Source organism: Dermacentor variabilis, unplaced genomic scaffold, assembly GCF_050947875.1.
Source record: "Dermacentor variabilis isolate Ectoservices unplaced genomic scaffold, ASM5094787v1 scaffold_24, whole genome shotgun sequence".
In the NCBI taxonomy this organism is placed as follows: Eukaryota; Metazoa; Arthropoda; class Arachnida; order Ixodida; family Ixodidae; genus Dermacentor; species Dermacentor variabilis.
The window spans coordinates 1,403,608-1,413,969 of record NW_027460412.1 but is presented as its reverse complement, the minus strand read 5'-3'; the positions used below and the strand labels follow the sequence as shown (position 1 = coordinate 1,413,969).

Here is a 10,362-nt window from a genome sequence, read left to right as displayed (position 1 = left end):
GAAACCAACTCCGCAGCTGGGGTTGACTCACTATCGGCGTCAGCGGCATCAGTCAGTCGCTGCTATCTCTTCCCTCCTCCCTTTATCGTGTTGTCCGCTTGCTGCGGGCGCTTCTGCCCCCATCGTTTGCAGCTGGGTGTACACGCCGCCCCCCTCCCCCTCTTCCTGCGAGTCTCCGGTTGTCAAAGCGCCGGCTCGAACTTAATTCCTTTCTTCGCTCCTCCTCCAATGCAACCCCTGTGCGGTGGCAATCAGAGAGCCAGATCGGTGGCGGCGGATCTGTATATGTGCACCGCCCGAGCCGAAATTGCCGCTGCCGTTCGCCCTGTGCGGTGGCAATCAGAGAGCCAGATCGGTGGCAGCGGATCTGTATATGTGCACCGCCCGAGCCGAAATTGCCGCTGCCGTTCGCCACGGCGAAATTATCTGCCAGTTCTTTCTGAGCCATGAGCGAGACGACCGATGGAAGTCCTCCGTCTGCTGCTGCTGCTGCTGCTGCTACACGAGCTGCCAGAGCAGAGGCCCAGCGCCGTCGCCGTCAGAATCCAGAGGTGCGTGCCGCCGAAGCAGAAGCTTACCGTCGCCGCCGTCGAGATGATCCAGGAGTACGGGAAATATAAAAAAAAATTCTGTGATAGCGCATACATGTGTTGCTCGATTTCTTTGCCTCAATCTATCGAAAAGGTGAAACAGCTTATTTGCTGCGCTCAAATTTCGCATTAGGAAGTAACGTAATCGTCGGTAATTTTTTTTGTTTAGACAACGCCTACGCCTACCCACAGCAGCTCCCTCATACAGACTCCGCAAGCCAAGAGGCCGTGGAGGCAAATGCAGGTAAGAGGCAAGAAGCAATAGCACTGGTATCGACATTCATCTAATTTCTTTCTTTTTCTTTCGTTGAGGCAGCCAGCACACCTCGAACAGCCACCTTGACTGCGAGTGTGTCACCCTAGTCACCAAGGAAACATTTGAGGGAAGGTGACAGGCAATGTGAACAGCCACTTCTCCATGCAAACGATACTCTTTCTCTCGGATGACCCCTACGTCTCGCCACACCAGCACACTTGTGCACAAAGATGTCGCGGAGGCAGTGCAGGTCAGAGGCAAGAAGCAGTGGCACTGGTGTCGACATTCACCCAATTTTGTTTCTTACACTGACGCAGCCAGCACACCTCGAACAGCCACCTTGACTGCAGGTGTGTCAGTAGATTTCTGTTGTACATATGCTCACAATAAACTTCAGCAAACTTGAACTAGATAATAAACTTGAAGGCAAATGGGGCATTGATGCATTGTTTTTTTGAACATTTATTGTACACATACAATATATGTTATATTTTGCAGTATTACAGAGCGTATTTTGAAGCTTGCCCCTATATTTTCCACCTTTAATTACGTATGTGTTGTGTGGTCCTCAATGCAGTTCATGTTGTAGCAGCTGCTTTGTCTGTGTATCGCACATTGGCTTAAGCTCGTGATATCCACATACTTCTCTCACATATACAAAATAAAGTTCTATGTATAGTCCTCAGTGTTACAACAAAAAATGAAAGTAAACAATCCAATCGTGGAATTGTGTTTATTACAGTGATTCCTATGGCAGTTAGTGACAAGTTGACAACTTGAACTGGTCAATCCGTCCACAGCCTCCTCTATTTTTCAAAAATAAAGGAGTCTATGATCCGTCATGGCAAGGAATTGAATGTATACATAAAAAAGGGGGTATGTGTGTGTGTTTGTAGTGGGGGGTATAGGATTAGGGCGGTACGAAAAAGTGCGCTCCCACCGTCCTCTAGACCCATTCCGTTAAGGTACCGTAGCAAACCGTATTATGCATAAAGTTCATACAACCAACTGTGATATTACTACACACGCCAGGCGACGCGAGCTACATTTGCCATGACGCATTCGCGACTGCACCGGATGCCCTCCATATTATTCTCGTTAATAGTGCCCCCTGCACTGAGGCAAAAGAAAGATCATGGGCGCAGGTGCCTTTAAGGTATCTCGACCTTGCGAGGCACTGCTGCGCGTGCCAGGGGAGCTGTCCGTGCGAACACTCCCTGGCACACACCTGCCTCGGCGGCCACAACGTACATACCGTTCTGCTTCGAGCTTTGATCCCCCCACTGTCCCTTGGGTGCCCTGGAGTTCCTGCGCCGCCTGCTTTATTATAATCTCAGGTGCTCTCCTGAGACTTCCGTTTGTCGGTCACATGTGCCCTGCAGCTGGATCAGTACTTATAATAATAAAAAAAACGATCTATCGTCGCGACGATAGATCGCGAAAGCGGCTTTTGCAACATACCGCGCCCGTGCGAAGAGAATTACGGAATGCCAACGAGGAATTTGACCACAGCTTCGAGCTCATAACCTCGTCGAGTGACACTCCTGCAACAGGCGTGACCGCTGAAAACCGCATACCGCCGGAACTTCAACAAGATCATCCTTCGGTTACATCAACTGCCACCTCTACGGCCAACATGGACCACACCCACACCGTCCCGCAACATAGAATAAAAAACCAACTTATAAAGCCCAAACACACGGCTGCACGCACACATCACGTCACTACAAGCGAGACGCCATGCTGCTACGCTGCTACGGTTGCCGGATTAAAACTGACTACTGTCACCAAGTCTAGCAAGCGTCTCAGGAGCTGGCAACCTCGGCGCGTAGCAACATGGCGGCGCTCTTGCGGTTCCCGTTTTCAATGCATGGGCCCTATGTGTAGCTTATCCTCTAGAGTCAGTATAGTAACTCTATGGCTAGTATGCTTCGCATAAAAAAAAATTGCAGGACGCTTAAGCTTCGCCTTCAAGAGTGGAACGCGACAGCGTTCCCGTCGACCCGCCAAGGGGTGTAAGACAGAGGGTTACGGCGCAGCGACTACGCGCCCCGCATCGGACGCGGTGAGCGTCGAGCAACGCAGCGTTCGGCGCGACAACGAAATGTGCGCCTGAGCAAGCGACGCACGCCTGAGCCTTAGAAACAGCTCGTTTCTAAGGCAACACCGCGTTCACTAGAGGCGCTTTTGTACCGCTTTGAAGCATCGAACTCGTGGCTCAATGAAAATAAAGAAAAAAAACTCGTGGCTCAATGGTAACGTCTCCGTCTCACACTCCGGAGACCCTGGTTCGATTCCCACCCAGCCCATCTTGGAAGTTGCTTTTTATTTACACGATAGCGTTAAGGAGCTCGTGTCGCAGAAAAGCCGGTGTCGTCGGCGTCGGTGTCCGCGCCGTTGGCCGTGAGCGATAAATCACGGCAGGCACTCCATAAATAAAAAGCAACTTCCAAGATGGGCTGGGTGGGAATCGAACCAGGGTCTCTGGAGTGTGAGACGGAGACGTTACCATTGAGCCACGAGTTCGATGCTTCAAAGCGGTACAAAAGCGCCTCTAGTGAACGCGGTGTTGCCTTAGAAACGAGCTGTTTCTAAGGCTCAGGCGTGCGTCGCTTGCTCAGGCGCACATTTCGTTGTCGCGCCGAACGCTGCGTTGCTCGACGCTCACCGCGTCCGACGCGGGGCGCGTAGTCGCTGCGCCGTAGCCCTTTGTCTTACACCCCTTGGCGGGTCGACGGGAACGCTGTCGCGTTCCACTCTTGAAGGCGAAGCTTAAGCGTCCTGCAATTTTTTTTATGAAGTGCCTGCCGTGATTTATCGCTCACGGCCAACGCCGCGGACGCCGACGCCGACGACACCGGCTTTTCTGCGACACGAGCTCCTCAACGCTATCGCGTTAAAGAGCAGCGCCCGGCAGGCGGCTCGGTGGCTCCGGCAGCTCCGGCCACACCGTGGTAGAAGTCAGGCGCGCGCGGCCGAACGGGAGCAACACGCTCAACCGGTTGCCCTGGCAACCGACACGGCGGTAATTTCTTCCCATGCCGCCAGGTGCCGCCAGCATGAAAATATATCCGCGGGCTTGTGACCTTTACTGGTCGCCGCAAACAGCGGAGTTTCCACTCCTAAATATTTCTTGCTCCGTGCCCGTGTTCTGCGTTGCCCAAGGATTACCGTGTCATCTTGCCTCCGTTACCAACAGGTGAAGGACAAAGGTGCGCAATTGTATTGCACTGCGACGTCACTGGACGGCCTTATAGACTCGACGACTTCCGGAAGCCCTTGAAGGATGCTGGAGTAATTCAGCAAGTAGGTGGAATTGGTGCATACCAAATTTCGCACGTGTGGCTGCTGAACATGAAGACAGATGAGGCAAAGCAGACGCTGCTAGACGCCGGACCGCTACTGGTGAAGAACTGGCCATGCCTCTTCATTGATCCAGGGCTGCAAGAACTCAGCATTAGGTTACATTGGGGTCGCGTTCGACGTCACCTCTGAGACCATTCGACGAGCCTTCCGAGAGTATGGCGAGACAAAGGAAGTCATCAGTAATCGGTGGAAGGCCGAGGGCTTTGAGGGCGCCGAGTCAACGACTCGTCTAGTGCGTCTTTTGCTGAGTGATGGTGTCACACCAGATCGCATCCCACATCGGATGCGTCTTGGTAGCGGCACTGCGCTAGTGATTGTGCCTGGACGTGCCCCGTTATGCCTTCGTTGTCACAATACTGAACTCATCCGACGTGAATGCCGAATGCCCAGGTGCGTTGCTTGTCGAGCGTTCGGGCACGAGCAGGCTAATTGTACTCACTCGTACGCCAGAGTTGCAAGCGTAGGCGGTGAAGCAGACCGGAGCGAGATGCTCATGGACGAAGAGGGAGCGGAGAGCGTGGCTGGGATGGTGGCGTCTATCTGCGACGCGGCCGCAGTCCACCAGCTCTGCAGGTTCGCAAGAGAACAAGGCTGCAGACGCTCGGGCAGGAGACGCCACTGTCGAAGACGCTTCGACAGGAAAGTACGAAGAAGGTTCGGCAGAGCGCCTTTCTGAAACCCACTTTTTAGGAAAGCAGCTGCCACTAAGTGCGTGCGGGAGTGGTGAGAAAACAGCTGAACTCAAGACCGCAGTAAGCGAGGCCGTTGCGACGCTCGAAGACAGTGATTCGACGGACGAGGCTCCAATGGACGCCGAGGCAACACCCCCCACGAAGTGCCGACTCAACAAAGCAAGTACAGATTCTCAAGACACCCGGCTACGAGGAACGGAGAGGCGTGGGACCGAGCCTGGAACCAAAAAGCCTCGTGTGGCCACCAGCCATCAGCGGTCGGCGTCGCTTACACGCGGCGGTGGCAAGTCGACGCCCTGAGCGTCGACTGGACTGTGGGTTGACACAAGGCAAGGTCTGTGTAAAGCCCCTACATCCACGCGCCACCGCCGACCAGGTTAAGTACCGCCAACCTACCCTCCTCCTCCACGCTCCTATCCCACTCATCCCCTCAGCTTCCGGCGTCAAGCGGAACTTACGTAGCTTCAGCTTCCTGTTCCGAGTGGAAGTGACACTATCTTTTTTAGCGTTGTTTACTTTCGCGTCTACGGAGAGGCTTTAATTGCACCAGCTGCGGTTGAAACTGTTAATGCGATTCCATCCAAGAACCACCGCCTATTGTAATCGGCGATCTGGTCGTGTTCGCTGCTTCGCGTCAACCTGCGACGGGTTGTGCCACGAGAGACAACGTACAGTGAAACGTAGTGCCTGGGTGCTTGGAGACCGCTCCCGTTTTTCGTGTATATGGAAAACAGCGACCGCAAACTACTACTTCAGCGGAATACAACAGCTTGTCCCCTTTGAATTCTTCTTGATTTGAAGCATATATTCCCTCCAGCCAGCACGTATGGAGGGACATTAGTGAAGGAGTTCGCGACGCCAATTTGTACGGCAGACGCATAGAGTTTATGCTGTTGATTCTGAGGTTGAACTTGTCTCGTACGGCAGATCGAAGGTAACGAACGTCCCAAATGCGTGCACTGCGTGAAGAACTGCAATGACGTGAAGCTATGAAATATAACAAGTTCAAATTTGCGTGGAGGGCATTCATTGACATGGTGAAAACAAGTGTGCTTTTCTTGTGCGATATGAGCGGAGGTGTGCAGTGAATTGGTGCGTGCGCGCGTGTTGTAACGCGTGCAAAGGTGTACGGCGAATTGTGTTAGTGTTGTGACGCGAGCAGATGTGTACGGCGAATTATGTTCGTGTGTTGTGCCCCAGCCCAGGGCTATCCGCACTTTGTCAGAGAAAGGGGACGACAGGCAAAGCGTGCGGGCGCAGCGTACGCAAACAAGCACGTAGATGCACACGAATGACGCTTGGTAGAATGGCTAGAGCGAGCTACTCAAATTAGCACCGGCTGCTAAGCACGGGCGTCTCACCATCGTCTGCAATCACAGTGGAAATTCTCGCAGCGCAACTCCAGGAAGCGTAGACGCCGGAACCGGAAATCTTAAAACCGGACATGCCGGAACCGGAAATGCCGGAAGCGGAAATGCCGGAACCGGATTTGGTGTGAGGGGAAAAGGAGGTTGTCGCTACTTAAGAAAGCGGCGGTGGGGCGTGGATGGAGGGGCTTTAGGTCTGTGAGGGGAGCACCGTAGGCTCGGTCTGGTGTCACTCACCAATATGGAGTCCTTAGAGAGGTCGATAAATATTGCAACACTTAACGTCCGAGGGCTTAGCGCCAAGAGGCGGCAAAACCAACTTTACCGCCTCGTAACGGAGCACGATTTTTATATTGTAGCCATTCAGGAGACCAAAGTAGAGAGAGAGGATCAGACAGAGCGTATGGTGCGTCCTTTCGCGAGACGCTATAACGTGTGTGCTGCCCATGCGGAGGGAAGGTCTTCGAGGTGCATTTTGTTAATTCGGCAGAGTCTTGGTGCAGTCGGTGACTATCTGTGAGTCAGGCCGTTTCAATGTATCTGACTTTTCCCTGTTAACAGAAAATTGGCGAGTAATTTGTCTTTATGCACCAACTCAGGCTCAAGAGCGAAAGCTTTTTTTTTTTGAAGAAATTGAGACGTATTTGAAATGCGAAATCCTGGCAGGAGATTTCAATTGTGTCTGTACGGAACGTGACAAAACCAGTGGGAAACACAATGATGCAAGTACTGCTGTTTTGAAAGACTTGACTGCAAAATTTCATCTAGAAGACGTGGGTGAATGTCCTTGCGGCAGAAAAGCGGCAACCTTTACCAACTTTCAGGGTGCGAGCCATGCTAGACTTGACAGAGTGTACGTGTCGGCTGAACTAATTCAGTCGTGTCGAGATTATCGAGTCAAACCTGTTACATTTAGTGATCATTGTTTGGTTTCTTTCCGTGTTGGAAAAGAAAAAACAAATAACAAAGAAATTTCCTGGGATCTCTGGAAATTTAATGCAAACTTGCTGAATGACGACGAGTTTTGTGAGCAGTTTCTCAAGGCCATATAGATAAAACAACAACTCAAAACTTACATAGTTGGGGACATAAATGGGAAGTTTGTAAGGAAACAATTAAATTGAAAGCACTTGAAAGGGCCAGTGTTTTAAGTCACGCGACAAAGGAATTCGAGTCCCTTCTTGGACGGAATCTGAAGCAATTATTGGAAGCGGAAAGTATACAACCCGGTTATTTCTTAGAAGACATAATAAGCATAAAGCAAAAACTTGAGCTGATAGACCAAGAGCAATACAATGGAGCATTGATTCGAGCCAGAGCTGAAAAATGGTGCACAGGAGAAATGCCAACAAAACGTGCCTTGGGAGTCGAAAAGAATTTATTTATTTATTTATTTATTTATTTATTTATTTATTTATTTATTTATTTATTTATTTATTTATTTATTTATTGAGTACCTGCGTCGGGGCCTTAGAAGGCATTACAGCAGGGGGGTATACATACATATATACATCAGTTGTCACTCATTTCAACACACAAAGCGCGGTAAAACGTTTCATTACATTGTATACCAACAATATTTGACGGGAGAGCATTCCACTCCCTCGTGGTCCTGTAAAAAAATTCATAACCCTTAAGGTATCAGCCTTAAAAGGAAATTCATGGAGTTTCAAGGCATGGTCTCTTCTACGGGAAATGTACGATGGTAATTTAATATATTTGTTCCTGTCGAGGCCTACTTTAGAATAGTAAACACTGTGAAAAAATTTGAGTCTGAGGCACTTTCTTCTATCCTTTAGATCTTGCCAATGAAGTCTGCGCTTGCTTTCGGTAATACTGAGGTTCTTGTCATAATTACCAAGGACGAATCAAACCGCCCTATTCTGAATTTTTTCAAGTAAATCGACTAACTGACACGTATAAGGATCCCAGCATATACAAGCGTACTCAAGTACCGAACGTACGTTAGTAAAATACAGCTGTTCTTTCAATTTACTAGGTAATCGGCAAAAATTCTGACGGAGGAAGGCCAACTTTCGTGCCGCCTTCTTTCTTACCTCCTGTACATGCCTGTTCCACCGTAAATCCGAGGTAAACCAAACTCCCAAGTATTTACATTCCGTAACCCTGCTTAGAGTAACGCTATTTAATTTGTACTCGTATGTCTTGTATGAATGTGTCCTTGTAAAGGTGATGTTTAAACATTTTGAAACATTAAGTGACATTTCCCATTTCGCACACCAAGTTGAAAGTTTGTCTAAATCACTCTGAAGTGAATAAAAATCGGAATCACTATCAATAACCCGATATACTAAGCAGTCGTCTGCAAACATCCTGAAAGATGACGTAATACCACTAGTAATATCATTTATATATAATAAAAATAAGAGGGGCCCCAACACAGAGCCTTGGGGTACTCCAGAGGTCACTGCAGCAAGATCAGAGGAGATGCCATTGAGAATCACAGACTGTTGTCTATGTGAAATATATTCCGATACCGATGCAATTACCTTTTTGTGCAACTTGTAGGCGTGTAATTTGCTAATAAGTAGCTCGTGAGCCACAACGTCAAATGCTTTACGAAAATCTAGAAAGGTGCAATCAATTATCTGCCTTTTGTCTATTGCTTGAGCCAAATCATGAGTGAATTCTACAAGCTGCGTGTACAAGAAAAACCCTGCCAAAATCCATGTTGGTTTGCGTTTAATAGAATATTTTTAACTAGATGTGACATAATACAACTATATATAACGTGTTCCATTATTTTACATGTAATACTAGTCAAAGACACCGGTCTGTAGTTCTCAATGCAGTTCTTAGGCCCACTTTTGTGTACAGGCACGACATTTGCCAATTTCCAGTCGGAAGGTACGGCACCCATGTCTAAACATTTTTGGAAAAGACGGCCTAAATACAGGCATAACGAATCACAACAACTACTAAGCATTGCTGCTGCTATATCGTCTGGTCCATTCGCCTTTCTGGGAGAAACATTTTCTAATAGCTTGCGTACACCTTCCAAAGCAAACTCAACTTCGGGCATTTCTTCATTGCATAGCGAAAAATCGAGACTTACAATCCGAAACTGGCGATTACTAAATACAGAAGAAAAATAACTACCAAATGCTTCAACTTTGCGCTTGTCATCATCATGTACCGTGCCTAAGTATTCAAGAGGAGGGACAGAAGTGTCGTTCTGTCCACTATGCCGAATATACTTCCAAAATTCTTTGGGATCTTCTACCAACCGTTCCCCAAGACGAGCAAAATAAGATTCCTTAGCCGACTTGGCTGAGTTCTCAAAATCAAGCTTTAGCCTCTTTAGTTTGGATAAGTTTGCCAGGGACCTGTGTTTTTTATACTTTAAGTATACCCTCCGCACCCTGCGCAGCAAGATGCGCTGTTCCTGCCGAAACCACGGTTTATCTTTATCATGTTTAGATGAAAGCATCCGAGTTGGAACGAATTTATCTCGAAGAAGAGCTTTTCTTTAAAGCTTTCCCACAACTGTTCAACGTTCAAATCATCCGCTAATGTGTCAAACGTTGGGAAGTACGAATTTAACGACTGATTTATAGAACAGTAATCAGCCTTACTATACAAGAACACTTTTCTAGGTGGTTTTTTCACTATTGGCACATTTGTAACACTAATGTCAGCAATAAAAATATTATGGTCGCTCAATCCAGTTAGTGCATGAACGTCTGATACAATACCAGACCCATTACACAACAGCAAGTCCAAGACATGGCCAGTACCATCATCACGCGATGCACTCAGGACATATTGTTCAAATGCATGAGTGTCCATTAGATCAAAAAACGAGGAGTACAAACAACCACTAACAGAATTCCTGGGAACTGCACACGACCAGTCAATTTCAGGTAGGTTAAAGTCCCCTCCGATCAAGACACGGTCATTTTTCAAACACTCCAAAAAGTCAGAAAGTTTGATGAACTGCTCATACGACGCGCTTGGTGGACGGTAGTAGGAGCCGAACACCATGCTTTTTCCATTTACCAGCCGAATCTTACAAAAAACTGCCTCGATATCAAGTAGTGGGCTTGCTACATGAAAGCAATGTATTCTAC

General features: G+C 48.5%; 1 long non-coding RNA gene across 1 annotated transcript; it reads left to right on the top strand.

Annotated features, from left to right (window-relative positions):
• The first annotated feature begins 757 nt into the window (after positions 1–757).
• On the top strand, positions 758–1,282 carry LOC142568619 (uncharacterized). Its single transcript, XR_012825480.1, has 2 exons — positions 758–834; positions 903–1,282. It is a non-coding gene; the product is annotated as an uncharacterized LOC142568619 (long non-coding RNA).
• The last annotated feature ends 9,080 nt before the right edge of the window (positions 1,283–10,362 follow it).